We start from the raw sequence: 18,438 nt of genomic DNA, 5'->3' as shown, positions 1-18,438 counted from the left end.
TTACATATTCACTCGCTATCACCTCTTTTCATGATAAGACAAACCTTCATGGTGTATACTATTGTTGAATTTTAATTAAAACTCGCAAACGCACAAATCGTCGTTAGCATACTGTGCAAATATGAGGTCGTTCCAACTAAGGATTGAGAATCGATTTAATCCTAACTTACTTAATCTAAACTAAGAACACAAAACAATCGAGATATGGTTTTAAGATTTTGAAATAACAAGTGAGATAAGATAACAATAAATAATGTAAAACCTATGGTATCATAATCAACCACTAACAATCATATTTATGTATCGATGCAACTAATAGATTATTTCGTCTCTCTATATGACAATTCTCGTATCCATGTTATTATCAGGTACTCTAAACCATAGTTTCCTTAAGTGTATGATGCTCTCTCTCTCTCTCTCTCTCGGGTAAAGGTCGTATATCTTAGCTATAGAGTCTATCATTCTCAAATATAATTTTAACATGCATGACTCATTACGTTATAGAAAACAAGGAAATCAAGCAAACCATCACTCTCTTGAGTAACAATGTAATTCGCCACACTTAATCACAAGAAACTTCATAAATTATATTGCATGTCTGCTTCAAATTTATCTTATAATTACTATATGCAAAGCTCTAAGGTGATCAATCAAATAACTTAAACATAAAGCATCAATTCAAATAGTGATCAAGGATTCATCATAAAGAAATTACAAATCTATCAATAAAACATTAAACTACATAAACAAGCATGATGGAACATTATTTTAACCCTAGAAAAAGGTTTAACAAACTATAACTATGAAAAACATAAAAGAATGGAATAAGGAAGATAGATGAATGATCTCTGCTTCTTTGGCATCTACATTGTGCTTCAGAGACCTCCCTCTTATATGAAATTTGTGCTCCCTTATATAGGGAAGATTCTTACTCATCTTTGACTTAGTTTTCTTGTAAAGCTTGGTTTCAAACTCCTAACTTGATATGGAATGGGAAAACCTTAAAACATCTCTTGTAAAAGTAGGAATCCATGTACCATTTGCATCATCATCTGAATTGTTGACCTTGATCTATTGAAATTGAATGCACTTGTGCCATGAAACTTGAACTATCCATGAATGCTACTGAACCCGGGCAGGTTTCAGCTCTGACCTCTTGTCACTCAAACTATCATAACTTCCTCTCAGAGTATCGAAACTTGAACTATCCATGAATGCTACTGAACCTGGGCAGGTTTCAGCTCTGACCTCTCGTCACTCAAACAATCATAACTTCCTCTCAGAGTATCGTAAAATCCTACATAAAATAGTCTTATGTATCTTTCCAATGATATATGGCTCATGGTCTGACTCGATCTGTAACTTTCATAATAGCTCAGCAAAGTTGGATCTTTTACACTGGCAGATTCTGACAACGAATAATATAATTGTCATTTAATCTTAGTTAGCTCATTTTAGCCTTTATTCTTCTCTCTTTGACACAAACCTAAAAACATACTAAAATAACATAAATCAATCATAATTTAGAGAAATAAACATATAAACTAAGGATATGATGCATAGAAATATAAGATAATATAGGGGTGGACACGCAGACCCGAAAACCGAAAAAACCACATTCAAACCCACACCGAATTTGAAAAAAAATCAAAAACCGAAAAAAAAACGAACCGAACCGATTATGTTTGGGTTAGGTTTTGGGGTCATTCCTTCATAAACCGAACGAAACGAAACCAACCCAACCCGAAGTCAACGTTCAATGTCATCGAAACTACCGAAAAAAGTAACTTAGGCGACAACTGCAAAAAATCTTTGTCACCTAAGAAAATGTTAGACGGCGAAATTGGTTTCGCCACCTAAGTAAAACAAGTCGTCACCTTAGTGGAACTCAAACGACAAAAACTTGTATCTTCATTTAAATGGGCGCACTAAAATGACGACATTGGTTTTTGTCGTCTAAGATGGTAACTAAGTCGACGAATTAATTTTTTGTCATCTAAACACAACACTTAGATGACACACTTTTATTTTGTTGTTTTAATGATACTTAGGTGACAAGTTGGTTTTCTCAGATGACTAACTCATTATTGCATTCTATTGACATGTAAGGACAATTAAAGACTAATAAAACAAAGATTCCTAGATAAATAAAAATTAAAGACAATTAATGACTGATAAAACTAAGATTCCTAGACTAATAAAACTAAGAATGTCAACTCCGATCCGTTTTCATTTCATTAAGGTTCAATTTAGCATGCATATATATTAACGAAATCGAGCTCAAGCTACATGCACATACAGACATTGGTCAATATATATGGTAATTAAGGAATTATGACAAAAATATCAATTTAATTAGCATAATAATAATAATAATTAAGACTAATATTATTTTCAAATTTGAAGGCTTTGGGTTATTAGGATTGATATTAGTGAATTTTAGTTCATTCATTTGATTGAAGATTTATGGATGGTTAAAACTAATTTCAGAAACTCGCCAATTAATAGTACGTGTAAATATTATTTCATTCCATTAAGAAGATGTCCTAAAGTAATTTGTATAAATTGAGAAGTTGAATAAGTTGATAGATTCATAGCTAATAAAGACTTATTTAGAAATAAATTAGATGTTGCTTCGATTTAGCTCTTGTAACAAAAAATCATAAATACACATCGATCAATAGCAAATTATATTTATTTTAATTATATTGTGAGTTGTAATTGCATCTTAATTCTATTTATGCTAAAGTACAATTAAGATAAGTTTATAGTAAACAATTTAATACTAATCAAAGATTGATATTGTTTTAGAAAATGTTATAAATTTAGAAGGTCTAAGGTTCAATTTAACACATATAGACAGATAAATAAGGTAAGGAATTTTGAAAATATTTGTAGTAATTATATATATTTACTAATAGAGTAAGCCCAATTATTTCCTTCCACTATTGTACTTTATAGAAGGAAAACCCAAAGTTGAAAGTTGAAGATTAGAAGATTAATGATGGTGCTGATTAATTGTAAAAACTGTCCAATTAAAGCCATGGTGTGGATCGACTTTGTTGCCGTTGGATAAGTTTAGATCTAACGATCCATATTAATTACACTCAACTATTTCATTCTCTCCTCTCTCTATTATAATCAATTTTGATCGATTCATCAATGAACTCTCCTTCCTCGAAACAAAAGATCCCCACTCCCCAGTAATCCCAAAACCCCCTATGTATAGAGAAGAAAGCAAGATCTTTCATAATCATCATATCATCAATTCTCTCATTTTGTTTCTTTCCCACTTTTTTCTCCCTTGTGATCCCTAGAACTCCTCTTCTCCGAATCCAATTAAGATCCATCATCATATCATCTAGATTAGCACGAAGCGGTATATACCTCCCTTACCATTCCTCAAAAAATTTTGATCTGAAATTTTGCTTGATCTCAGTAGTCATCGATCTTGGTGGTGGCATGGTCTTGATGTGAGTTTGTGGTTTAGGTGGTAAACAATTCATCGGAAGTTTTAATCGCGATTTGGTTTGGTTTCAAATATGAAGTTTTGCTCAATTTGGGTGGTCGTTGATCTTGGTGGTGGCGTTGTTTTAGGGTGAGTTCGTGGCTCAAGTGGTGGTTGTATTTTGATTTCCAAAAATACAGAGATGGTGACAAAGGCATTACACAATGGTTTTTGATCGATGGTGGTGGTGGTTGTGGTGGTGGTTTCAACGATGTTGAAGTGACAGGCTGTGGTTGAGGACAATTAAGACTGATAATCTTAATTAGAGCACTAAATATTCAGAAAAACCCATCATATTAAAATTTAATAAATATTAATACAAAATAAAATATTTCGCATATTAATTTCAGAAAAATATTAGTTGATAAAAAAAGAAAAATATATTAATAGGGTTTGTGATAAATATAATTCGTCGTTCAAGTATTTACATTTATCACGTTATTTATCAGGTGACAAGATTCATTTCGTTGTTTTACAATATACTTAGGTGACGAAAGACTAAATTTCGTCGTCTAAGTACTTGGGTGACAACGTCTAGTTGACGGAACTTAGATGAAAATTTCGTCACCTAATGACTTAAGTCGACGAAAATATGGTCTTAGGTGACAAAATGTGGTTGTCGTCTAAATCATTAATTTTGGTAGTGATCGTTTTGATATATTTTTATTTTTTCATTAAAAAAATAGAACAAAACTAAAAGTCAATGTAAACCTAATTGACTTAATAAATCTTGTGGCTTCTCTCGTTCGCAGACAAAAAAAAACTTATGATCCTCTCTCACTTTCTAAACATCACTTTAGTTTAACGCCTACTACAAATTCACTTCAATTTGCAATACTAGTCCACATAGCTTCTCCTTTGCTCTTCTCTCCTCCCTTGATTTCTATCTCATTTCGCATCTCTTTGTATGTTGACTCTAGAAATGAATTCTTTGATCAACGATTCTGATAATATTTCATATCATGTAAGTTCCTCTCTAATTTTAACGCATCAGTGTTTTTTGTACTTGAGCTAAATATGGATTATGGAGATGTTAATTAATTAGGCTTAGAATAATCAATTTGACCTTTTATTATATTGACGTAAAACTTTGTACTTTAAAATTAATGTTTAATATTATGTAGTTTACGTACAGGTAAAAAAAACCGAGCGAACTGAACCAAATTCAAAAATCAAATTGTACGGGTTTGATTGGGTTGTGGGTCACAATCTCTAAAATGAGAAAACCAAACCGAACTGAACCGGTTTTAAAAATTGGGTGGATTATGAGTTTTGTCCAAAACCGAACCGCATTTACCGTGTCAAGACTAACCCGAAATCCTATTATAGGGATAAACTAAAGACTAAAACTTAACATAATCAAGACTAACCCGACATACAAATTGAGATAAAAGTCATAAAACCCAACTACATGTCAGGACAAGCTTGACATTTTAATTTTCTTTAAAAAAATAGAAGTTTTAAATACAAACCTATAAACTCTTGATACATACCCCTATCATTCAATAATTCAAATAACATTTCTATGTATGTTGAATGACCAAAATATGTTGTAACGACCCCAAAATTTCGAGCTTAAAAACTCAAAATTCTAAAGTCGTTAAACACCAAATAATCTCAAATAAATCGAAATCATTAAAGTGTAACAGCGGATCAATTCTGAGTTCTCAATACAACTCAGTCAACCAATTATTACAACCCAAATTTATAATCCATACATAAAATGGAAATGTAATAATCCTCACAAATCACTCACAAATCTCACAAATGAAATTACACAACTTCTCACACACAAACCCACGCTAAAACCTCACCACAAGTAGGATAAGAACGACTTCGAGCCTCTGTAGTCGTCACTCAACCCCCACTAATCAGCACCTGCAGAATTATCCCCTACACCATCGAATTGGTGCACCGGGATTGTAAACACAAACCCGGTAAGCTTATAGCTCGTATGAGTAAAATCACAATACAGTTCGCATATCAATATATACGAAAGATCACAAAACAACAAATATAAATGCCCTCATGAGTCAATAGTCAGCCCATCTGGTTGACCCAAAGAAATATGAAATAAAACGCTCATGAGGAAATTAAGTAACCCTTCTGGTTACCCAATGCATTTATAATACGGGTACCAAGAACGCTGGTACACATCTGTTACCCCTCTCGTAATACACCGTTGATATTGGATAGCCACCTGCTACCCAACATCCAAAATAAACTGAGTACCCATGAGCAGATAACCACCCGTTACCTCACATGCAGTACTAAGGCAGACAGACTAGAGCTCTAACTGTATCGTAACTTTCGCCCGGCCAAAGGCTAGGTTCCGACTTGCCAAACACGTACAATAATCTCACATCATATTGTACCACACATCACGTCCGAAGACAAATCACAATTTTTAACATTCTCCGTGATAAAAATCATGTACGATAATCACTCATCATATTGTACGTTTTAAAACTTTCACGATATCACCACAATAAAAATCATAACAGTATATTATATAGCAAACTATATATATTCGTATTTATTACCATTTATACAATATATACATAGTCCACTATATCCTATACATGTCATATTTCATAAACACCTGAAGAATTACATACGATATTCTCACATCATATCGTACCATTTAAATCACATACTCATGCACAATTTTCCGTCACCGAATGACTATTGTTAATGGATTAATAACAGTACGTAATTTAATGAACTATATATATATATGTACTTATTACCATTATACTGTATATATGTAGTCCACTAAATTATATACATGTTGTAATTCATTTGATAAACACACTTGCAAAAATGTTGAATCACTACGAGGATAGATTCGTAATTCAGTGAGATTTTACTCACCTTAACGACTCGAGCGTAATTCCACAATTCCCGATGATAATTCCTTTCCTCGGTTTAACGATCACCTTGAAAAGATAAGAGAAGAATTTAGAATCGTTTCGTAACCTTTAAATGCCGAAACAGTAATAATCGGTTACTGTTCAGCAATTTTTCGGTTTTACGAAGTTACTGTTCAGTGGTACTATTCACTGTTACTATTCCCGGATACTGTACAAATATGCAATTAATACGTATTTCTGTACGTATAAATATTATATACGTATTTCTGTACGTATAAATATTAATATGTATTTCTGTACGTATAAATATTAATACGTATTTCTGTACGTATAAATATTAATACGTATACGTACGATTTAAATGTAAATACAAATTCAGTAAATAAAATTTACTAAATTACCCTTTTACAAAATTACTTTTTACATTTACTGAAAGTAATATATATTTACATTTACCGAAGGTAAAATTTAATTACATTTACCGCAGTAATTAAAATTTACATTTACATTTACCGTGCACAGTAAATTACCAAAATACCCTTCTGTCAAAACTGTTCCCACCGCCGCACGTGGCGGCGCGTGTGGCACACGCGCCACCTCTGGCGACCGCGCGTGGGGCCCACGCGCCGAGGCTAACCACGGCGCGTATCACGCCACCGCCGCCTCCAAAACCACCCTCTTCCTTCCCTCCACCTTCCTACGGTCTCCGACCACCCATGGCTTGCCCCATACTCCCACACGCGCCGCCTCTAGGCGGCGGTATCCCTCTCCTCCATCCACCTCCGATTCTCCACAAAAACCTCCAAAATCAACACAACAACATCACAACCCATTCAATTTCACAACCCTTACCTCTATCACGCCGTGGAAGCACCGGAGGATCGCCGACGAGCTCGAACCAGTCGGTCTTGGCTCGGTGACGTGCAACGCGTCTCCACGACGGCGAGAGACAGTGCGTCGACCTCGGGGTCGACTGCTGGAGGCCGTGCGACGCTCGTAGTGCCGGCGGTGTGGCTCACGGACGCGCGGTGGTGGAGATCGGGGAGGGAGATCGATGGTTTCGGGAGAGAGTGTCGTGAGGGAGAAAGGGAGAGAGAGAGAGAGAGAGAGAGAGAGAGAGGGAGGCGGGCTGAATGGGAGAGAGAGGGTTTCCAATTATGGAAACCCTAATCTCATAAATGTTCTATTTATACCAGTTTCCAAATCGGAAACTAACTTCCGACGTTAATAACTTTTACGTACGATGTCCGTTTCGAACGTGTCACATATCCACGAACTCGTATCGACGAGCTCTACAACTTTCGTGAAGAAAGTTTTCGCAACCGAGCGACGGAATAAAAGTCGATAAATTCGTCCGGAAACGTAACGTTTTCTTATTAAACGTTCTCGGAACGTTTCCGTTTCCGTTTTCGTAACACTTGCAAACAATCAAATTCAATTTAAATGAATTTCAAAACTTTATAGAATTTACTTCAAATCAAATATCGTTTTGAAAAATTGGGGTTATTACAATATACCCCCCTTAAAGGAATTTCGTCCCGAAATTCAAGCTCACTCAACAAACAACTGTGGATATCTGGTCATCATGTCTGACTCTAGCTCCCAAGATGCATCACCCTCATCATGGTGACTCCACAGCACCTTGACTAGCTCAACTTTTCTCCGCCGTAGCTTCTTTGTGGATCTATCCAGGATACGAACCGGCTCGACAACAAATGTGGCATTTTTCTTCACTTCAATGGTGCTATGATCGATCACATGTGACTCATCTGGTACATACTTCCTCAGCATGGAAATGTGGAAGACGTTGTGAACGCCCGACATGCTAGTAGGCAAGGCTAGTCGATATGCTAGTTCGCCCACCTTCTCAAGTATCTCAAAAGGCCCAACATACCTCGGTGCCAATTTTCCCATCTTGCCGAATCTCACTACACCCCTCATAGGTGAAACTTTCAAGAACACATGATCACCAATCTCAAACTCCACATGTCTCCTCTTCAGGTCTGCATAGCTCTTCTGTCTACTCTGAGCGGTCCGGATTCTATCCCGAATGATCGAGATCTTCTCAGTGGTTTCCTGAACCACCTCTGGGCCCATCAGTGCCTCATCACCAACTTCGGCCCAACAGATCGGAGATCCACATGGCCTACCATAAAGTGCCTCATACGGTGCCATGCCAATGCTAGAATGGTAGCTGTTGTTGTAGGCAAACTCAATCAATCTCAAATGATCTTCCCAGCTACCCTTGAAATCCAACACACATGCTCTCAACATGTCTTCCATCACCTGATTCACCCTCTCTGTCTGTCCATCCGTCTGAGGGTGAAAAGCGGTACTCATATCCAAGGTAGTGCCCATCGCCTTCTGCAAACCACCCCAGAACTTCGAAGTGAAACGTGCATCTCTATCGGAAACAATAGAAACTGGAGCACCATGAAGTCTCACTACCTCATCCACATATAGTTTCCCAAGCACGTCCACGGAGTACTTCATCGACACTGGGAGAAAATGAGCCGACTTCGTCAATCGATCGACAATCACCCATATGGCATCGTGACCCTTCTTCGATCTAGGCAACCCGGTCACAAAATCCATAGATATCTGCTCCCACTTCCAAAGAGGAATAGTCAGTGGTTTCAACATGCCAGCTGGTCGTTGATGTTCTGCTTTCACTTGCTGACATGTAAGGCACTTCGATACAAACTCTGCTACATCTTTCTTCATACCGTTCCACCAGAATTGTCTACATAGGTCCTTGTACATCTTGGTGTTCCCTGGATGGACGGTATAGCGTGAACGATGTGCCGTACGAAGAACCTCCTCCCGAAGATCATCACAATCTGGGACACACAATCTTGCCCCAAACCTCAACCCTCCATCGGGTCCAACTCTCCACTCAGAAGGACACTCATCAAGCGTATCAACTACAAGATCCGCCAACTTAGCTCGTGAGTGTCTATCCTGCGCCTGACCCTGTATGATCCTCGTGATCAATGTGGGTTGCACTGTGACACTACCAAGAAAGACCTTTGGTTCTCCTCCCGATGGTACCGAATCAAACTCTGATGCAGCTTCTAGCATGAACCATTCCTGGACCATAAGTGAAGCTACCACGCCTCTCGGTTTTCTGCTCAAGGCATCAGCCACCACATTTGCCTTCCCCGGGTGGTACTCTAATGTGAAGTCATAGTCCTTGAGGAGTTTCATCCATCTCCTCTGCCTCATATTCAGCTCCTTCTGTGAGAACAAGTACTTCAAACTCTTATGATCTGAAAAGAGTTGAAATTTCTCACCATACAAGTAATGTCTCCAAATCTTCAGGGCAAATACAACTGCCGCAAGCTCTAGGTCGTGTGTCGGGTAATTCTTCTCATGAATCTTCAACTGTCTCGAGCCATATGCAACAACTCCTCCATGCTGCATCAACACACAACCCAAACCTTGGAGCAAAGCATCACTGTAAATGACATAGCCACCACCACTAGAGGGAATCGTCAAAACTGGAGCTGTGGTCAGTCTAGTCTTTAGTTTGCTGAATGCTTCCTCACATGCATCCGTCCACACGAACGGAGTATCTTTCTTGGTCAACTTGGTCAATGAAGATGCGATACTAGAAAACCTCCTGTAGTAACCTGCCAAACCGAGAAAACTACGTATCTCTGTAGGGTTCTTTGGACGGCTCCAATTCTTCACTGCCTCGACCTTTGCCGGGTCCACTAGTACTCAATCTTTTGAGACAACATGACCAAGGAATTTGACCTCTTCTTTCCAGAACTCACACTTCTCTAGCTTGGCATACAGTCTCGCCTCCTTCAAGGTCTGCAACACTGTTCTCAGATGCACCACATGTTCTTCTTGTGTCTTGGAGTATATCAGAATGTCATCCACAAACACCACAACAAACTCATCCAAGTACGGGCTAAATACTTGGTTTATCAAACTCATAAAGACAGCTGGTGCATTCGTTAGACCAAATGGCATGACGACAAACTCATAATGTCCATACCGGGTCCTGAAGGCTGTCTTCGATATATATTCTTCCTTCACTCTGAGTTGATGATAACCGGATCTCAAATCAATCTTAGAGAATACCGTAGCACCTTTGAGTTGATCGAACAAGTCATCAATCCTAGGTAAGGGATACCTATTCTTGATGGTCACCTTGTTCAGCTCTCTGTAGTCCACACATAACCGCAGAGACCCATCTTTCTTCTTTACGAACAAAAAAGGTGCTCCCCAAGGTGAAACACTAGGTCTAATGAACCCTTGGTCTAATAGCTCATCGATCTGCACCTTCAGCTCCTTAAGTTCATTCTGCCCCATTCAATATGGCGCCTTTGACACAGGTGCTGTACCGGGTACTACATCAATGCAGAAATCTACCACTCTTCGAGGAGGTAGCCCCGGTATCTCTTGGAACACTTCACCAAACTCAGATACTACCACAATGTCTGCGATAGTCACTTTCTGATCCGCTGACTCCACATGTGCCAAAACTCCTGATCTCATGGCGTTGTCGAACTTGAGGCAACGATAACGAAACACTGGCTCTCCAGGTCTATGAAAGGACACTACCATGTCAAAACAATCAATCACAGCATGCTGTGGTCTCAACCAATCAATCCCCAAGATCACATCATAAGTGTGGTCCGGAATCACAATCAACGAAGCAGAGAACTCTCTACTTCCAATCAATATAGGACAAGCTTTGCAGATTGTCTCTAACTCAAGTGACACTCCAAGGGGTGAAGTGACACATAAGGCGTCCCTGAGAGGTGTAGGAATCAATCCTAGCATCTCCACTACTGAACTAGCAATGAATGAATGTGATGCTCCCGTATCAAACAACACTCTAGCAAGGTAGTCAAAAAGTGATAATGTACCTTCCACTCCTGTGTCTCGCTGACCCACTGCGAACACTCTAGCTTGGCCCGCTGGTAGCTGTCTCTGCGGCCGTTCCTGTCTACCCGGAAGTGGTCGGGTACAATCTCGAGCTATGTGTCCCACTTGCCCGCACCGGTGGCAGCCTGCTCTCTTCGGTTTCGGACATGCTGAGGCGTAATGTCCCATCTCATTGCAGCTATAACACCTCACTGCTGCTAATGGTCTGACTGGTGCTGCTCTGATAGCTAGGGGTGGCGCCCTTGTCGGGGCCTGATAGTGGGGTCTTGGCCTCTTCCATGACCTATCCTTCGGCCCTGAGTGCTCGCTGCCTGTATAGATTGCCTTGCCTTTCCCCTTTGCATCTCTGTTCCCCACATCACCTGCTTGAGTCTTCTCTGCTTGCTCCCTGGTAGTCAGGCAAAGGACTGATATCAGGGTCTTGTATTCTTGTTTCAGCCCACGTAGATACTTCTGAGCTAAAGCAGTCGTACCCATAGGTCTGACATACCGATACAGCTGCGAGAATCGTGCATCATACTCTCTAATGGTCATGTCTCCCTGTACCAATGCCAGAAACTCCAACTCTAAGTCCTCCTGTACTGAGGCTGGAAAATACTTCTCTCGGAATATGGTGGTGAAACCTCCCCATGTGAATGTAGACACATCTACAGTCTGTCTCATGCTCTTCCACCAATCTAGAGCATCACCCTTGAGAAAGAATGTAGCTATCTTTCTCTTCTCAATCTCTGTGCACTCTATCATCTCAAAATAAGTCTCCATACCCTCGATCCAATGGTCAGCTACCATATGATCTAGTCCCCCATGAAAGGTCGGAGCTGACAGTGCACTAATATCCTTGATCAGCTTCAACACTCGACCGTCATCTCTAACCGCAGGAGCTGGCTCAACCTGCTCCTCCTGTGGAGCTGCCTCCTCATAAAGGTTCTCCACGTTGCGGACTCGACCTGTGGTCCTACCTCGACCTCGGCCTACCTGCTCTTCATGTGGAGCAGCCTCCTCATAAAGGTTCTCCACGTTGCGGACTCGGCCTGTGGTCCTACCTCGACCTCCGCCTCTCGCCCGTCCTCGGACCTGTCCTCGGCCCTTATCAGCGTTCATCACCTTCAAACAACGAAACACTTAGTCAATACTTGTGAAATTTCGAATTCAACTAAAACAGATTCAATAGGTAATAACATGAATTTCAGGATAAGATGAATCATCGAAGTATCATCATGATACTTCTCGGAGGACCAAACCATTAGGTATGGCTCCTAAAACACTCTCGCGTACCCGACGACATATCAATACCGAGGAGCATGTGATGGGAGCCCGCCTGCAGTCGGATCATCGCTCCCGGATGGTATTGATAATCGCCAAATACGCACTTAGGCTCTGATACCAACTGTAACGACCCCAAAATTTCGAGCTTAAAAACTCAAAATTCTAAAGTCGTTAAACACCAAATAATCTCAAATAAATCGAAATCATTAAAGTGTAACAGCGGATCAATTCTGAGTTCTCAATACAACTCAGTCAACCAATTATTACAACCCAAATTTATAATCCATACATAAAATGGAAATGTAATAATCCTCACAAATCACTCACAAATCTCACAAATGAAATTACACAACTTCTCACACACAAACCCACGCTAAAACCTCACCACAAGTAGGATAAGAACGACTTCGAGCCTCTGTAGTCGTCACTCAACCCCCACTAATCAGCACCTGCAGAATTATCCCCTACACCATCGAATTGGTGCACCGGGATTGTAAACACAAACCCGGTAAGCTTATAGCTCGTATGAGTAAAATCACAATACAGTTCGCATATCAATATATACGAAAGATCACAAAACAACAAATATAAATGCCCTCATGAGTCAATAGTCAGCCCATCTGGTTGACCCAAAGAAATATGAAATAAAACGCTCATGAGGAAATTAAGTAACCCTTCTGGTTACCCAATGCATTTATAATACGGGTACCAAGAACGCTGGTACACATCTGTTACCCCTCTCGTAATACACCGTTGATATTGGATAGCCACCCGCTACCCAACATCCAAAATAAACTGAGTACCCATGAGCAGATAACCACCCGTTACCTCACATGCAGTACTAAGGCAGACAGACTAGAGCTCTAACTGTATCGTAACTTTCGCCCGGCCAAAAGCTAGGTTCCGACTTGCCAAACACGTACAATAATCTCACATCATATTGTACCACACATCACGTCCGAAGACAAATCACAATTTTTAACATTCTCCGTGATAAAAATCATGTACGATAATCACTCATCATATTGTACGTTTTAAAACTTTCACGATATCACCACAATAAAAATCATAACAGTATATTATATAGCAAACTATATATATTCGTATTTATTACCATTTATACAATATATACATAGTCCACTATATCCTATACATGTCATATTTCATAAACACCTGAAGAATTACATACGATATTCTCACATCATATCGTACCATTTAAATCACATACTCATGCACAATTTTCCGTCACCGAATGACTATTGTTAATGGATTAATAACAGTACGTAATTTAATGAACTATATATATATATATGTACTTATTACCATTATACTGTATATATGTAGTCCACTAAATTATATACATGTTGTAATTCATTTGATAAACACACTTGCAAAAATGTTGAATCACCATGAGGGTAGATTCGTAATTCAGTGAGATTTTACTCACCTTAACGACTCGAGCGTAATTCCACAATTCCCGATGATAATTCATTTCCTCGGTTCAACGATCACCTTGAAAAGATAAGAGAAGAATTTAGAATCGTTTCATAACCTTTAAATGCCGAAACATTAATAATCTGTTACTGTTCAGCAATTTTTCGGTTTTACGAAGTTACTGTTCAGTGGGACTATTCACTGTTACTATTCCCGGATACTGTACAAATATGCAATTAATACGTATTTCTGTACGTATAAATATTATATACGTATTTCTGTACATATAAATATTACTACGTATTTCTGTACGTATAAATATTAATACGTATTTCTGTACGTATAAATATTATATACGTATTTCTGTATGTATAAATATTAATACGTATTTCTGTACGTATACGTACGATTTAAATGTAAATACAAATTCAGTAAATAAAATTTACTAAATTACCCTTTTACAAAATTACTTTTTACATTTACTGAAAGTAATATATATTTACATTTACCGAAGGTAAAATTTAATTACATTTACCGCAGTAATTAAAATTTACATTTACATTTACCGTGCACAGTAAATTACCAAAATACCCTTCTGTCAAAACTGTTCCCACCGCCGCACGTGGCGGCGCGTGTGGCACACGCGCCACCTCCGGCGGCCGCGCGTGGGGCCCACGCGCCGAGGCTAACCACGGCGCGTATCACGCCACCGCCGCCTCCAAAACCACCCTCTTCCTTCCCTCCACCTTCCTACGGTCTCCGACCACCCATGGCTTGCCCCATACTCCCACACGCGCCGCCTCTAGGCGGCGGTATCCCTCTCCTCCATCCACCTCCGATTCTCCACAAAAACCTCCAAAATCAACACAACAACATCACAACCCATTCAATTTCACAACCCTTACCTCTATCACGCCGTGGAAGCACCGGAGGATCGCCGACGAGCTCGAACCAGTCGGTCTTGGCTCGGTGACGTGCAACGCGTCTCCACGACGGCGAGAGACAGTGCGTCGACCTCGGGGTCGACTGCTGGAGGCCGTGCGACGCTCGTAGTGCCGGCGGTGTGGCTCACGGACGCGCGGTGGTGGAGATCGGGGAGGGAGATCGATGGTTTCGGGAGAGAGTGTCGTGAGGGAGAGAGTGAGAGAGAGAGAGAGAGAGAGAGAGAGAGAGAGAGAGAGAGAGAGAGAGAGAGAGAGGGAGGCGGGCTGAATGGGAGAGAGAGGGTTTCCAATTATGGAAACCCTAATCTCATAAATGTTCTATTTATACCAGTTTCCAAATCGGAAACTAACTTCCGACGTTAATAACTTTTACGTACGATGTCCGTTTCGAACGTGTCACATATCCACGAACTCGTATCGACGAGCTCTACAACTTTCGTGAAGAAAGTTTTCGCAACCGAGCGACGGAATAAAAGTCGATAAATTCGTCCGGAAACGTAACGTTTTCTTATTAAACGTTCTCGGAACGTTTCCGTTTCCGTTTTCGTAACACTTGCAAACAATCAAATTCAATTTAAATGAATTTCAAAACTTTATAGAATTTACTTCAAATCAAATATCGTTTTGAAAAATTAGGGTTATTACATATGTACATGTAATAATTCAGAAAATTAAAAATAAATTAAAATATCAAAACTAAGAATTTATTTTTAGAAACAATTAAAATAAGAAAATTTACAGGGAAATTTAAATTAGTATATATTTTGATGAAAAATTAAGTGGGAGATTCAAACAATCAATTCATTTCTTAATTTTCACTGATTTTTTTTTATTTTAGAGTCCCAAATAAAGTAATTCATGAAAAAGAATTATGATTTTTCATCATTTATTAAATTTCATCTTCATACATTCTTAACAAAGAAATGTTCATCTTCTTCAAACAATCAATTCATCAATTTCTCTTATATTATATATATATATATATATATTCTTGATGTTGTTTATCATTTTTATGATTAAATAATTAAAAAAACAATTGCAATCTATAATGATTCGTAAGAACAAACAAGAATCGATATGAACATCTATACGATGTTAATATATATATATATATATATATATATATATTAATATACTAATCATTGTAAAAAGTACTCTTATATATCTAATAATGACATATTTTGTGATTTTTTAGGTTTTTTATGTGGTGTATTTAATAAAAATATTGAAATGAGAATTGAAATAAATTGTGTATTAAGTATGAGTGTGTATTAATTATTAAGAGATTTGGGGTGTGTATTTAAAATCTTTTTTAAAAAAAATTAACAAAAACCACTGGAAGATAAAAACTAAAAAAGCTTAAAACACCAAACCGTAGGCCCAACATACAGATGCAGATGGCTGAAACCAGACAGAGAAAAAAAAAACGTGATGCTCTCTCTAGAACCGTCTCCCCCTTTCCCCTTTCTTCTACCCTCAGACCCTTGATTCCTGTTCCCTTTGGCTCCTAAACATTGATCGCCCCCCCCAGATTAGTCTTCCTCATTCCTTGACCTGCTCATCCATATCAATTTTGCTTTCTCTCCTTCTCTACTTCCTGTCACCCCCTTTTCGTTGCTCTCTCTGGAACCAAAAGAACTATCACTGAACAACTATTGTATTTGGTGATTTGATTTTGCAATGGACTAGTATTTCCGCGGAGGATTTGTATTTGTTTGGCTATGGTGATTGCAGGTGTCACGGTCTTCTCCGATCGCTGCCGATTCTGATTTTTCCCTTCTTTGATTCAAACTTCTTTCTGTTGGCGGTGTGGATTTTAATAGTTTCTATATCTGACTTGAACTCTGTTAGTTTCCATCACGTCCAAGGAAACGCGGACGTGATGTTGATTCTGATGCTTTTATGACCCCTGCAACTGACCCTCCTTCTGAAGATGTTTTATTAAGTGTGTAACCTGGAACTGTAGAGGCTGCACTAAGGATGGCTTCCTAAGTCCAGCCTTTTTTTTTTGCAGCAGCTCCTTAATCTGGATGTTTTTTGTATTTTGGACTCTAAGCTTAGTTCAGATGCTGCTAAATCTCTAATTTCTAAATTACTGTTTTCTAGTTTTGATTGTATTTCTTCAAATGGCCAATCTTGCGGTTTAATCTTATGTTGGAATGGGAACAATGTTAATATTAATGTTATTTCTCGTCATGATCGTTTCTTTCACTGTCAAATTACGGATCTCCGGACTAACTCTTCTTCTTTTGTTACCTTTGTTTATATGTATCCTCTGAAATCCAATCAAGCTATGCTTTGGTCTGAACTGAAAATGCTGAAGCCTATTTCTGATGATCCTTGGCTTCTTATGGGTGACTTTAATTGTATTCTTCATTTATCTGAAAAATCGTGAGGAGTACATCGTACTTCCTCTTATATGATTCAATTCATGCAATTCCTAAATGACTGTAATCTGATTTCTCTCCCTGCTTCTGGAAATGAATTTACTTGGTGTAATAATCAAGACCCCCTCATAGAATTTATGAAAGACTTGATAGAGTTCTTGCCAATTCTGGCAATCTAAACTTATTTCCTGAATTAACTGTAACTAATTTACCCATATTTCACTCATATCATGCTCCTGTCTTATTTACTACTGATTCAATCCATAATCGTTCTAAGTTTAACAAATCCTTTAAATTTGAAGCTATGTGGCTTGGTCATGAGAATTTTTCTTCTGTTCTAAATACTGCTGCTTCTAATACTTACTTAGGCTCTCCTCTCCAAAAGTTTAATTCTTTTATTTCTTGCTTTCAATTACTTGCTTCTAAATGGAATAAGTCCACGTTTGGAAATCTTTTTACTAGAAAGAAAGAGTTGATGAATCAACTGGCCAGTACTCAATTGAATTATGTCAATTCTCTAAATTCTGAATACCTTTCTCAGGAACATGCTATCCAAAAAGACCTGGACATAATTGCTAGAGATGAAGAAATTTTCTGGATTCAACGAGCTAGATCAAACTGGATCAATTTTGGAGATCGTAATTCCAAATACTTCGAGACTCAATCTCTCATCCGAAAAAATCGTAAGAAAATTTATTTTATTAAAGATGATACTGGCCTTATTATTACTGACCCTTCTAAAATTCTAGACTGCTTCCGTTTTAGTTTTCAAAAAAGATTCACCCCTAGTACAATTCCTAACAGTAGAACCATTTCTGATTTTACAAAAATTATTCCCTCTGTTATTTCTGAGGATACCAATAGATCTCTTATTGCTCCAATCTCTGATCTTGAAATTCAAGATGCCATTTTTCAGATCGGAGCTCTTAAAGCCCCAGGACCAGATGGTATTCATGCTAAGTTCTACCATACTTTTTGGAATGAGGTTAAACATCTCATTATTCCTTTTGTTAAAGATTTCTTTATCTCTAATGGCTCTATTTCAGAAATTAACAAAAATATTGTTTTAATCCCCAAAACTGATTCTCCTGAAACAGTAGCTCATTTTAGACCTATTAGTCTTT

General features: G+C 38.4%; 1 protein-coding gene across 3 annotated transcripts in view; it reads right to left on the bottom strand.

Annotated features, from left to right (window-relative positions):
- The window catches only part of LOC126797663 (uncharacterized), a 251,411-nt gene that overhangs the window by 90,472 nt on the left and 142,501 nt on the right, over positions 1-18,438 (bottom strand). The window contains exon 4 of one of the 3 annotated variants that reach the window (XM_050524347.1): positions 7,177-7,186. The exons of 1 other annotated variant lie outside the window; for it this stretch is intronic. The gene's annotated coding sequence lies outside the window, so the exon portion shown is untranslated. Of the gene's footprint in view, positions 1-7,176; positions 7,187-14,831; positions 14,842-18,438 lie in introns of those variants that run through there. One more of the 3 variants, XM_050524345.1, reaches the window with a different exon arrangement.

The sequence above is a fragment of the Argentina anserina genome, chromosome 6 (assembly GCF_933775445.1).
Source record: "Argentina anserina chromosome 6, drPotAnse1.1, whole genome shotgun sequence".
NCBI lineage: Eukaryota > Viridiplantae > Streptophyta > Magnoliopsida > Rosales > Rosaceae > Argentina > Argentina anserina.
This window is presented reverse-complemented; position numbering and strand designations above follow the sequence as displayed.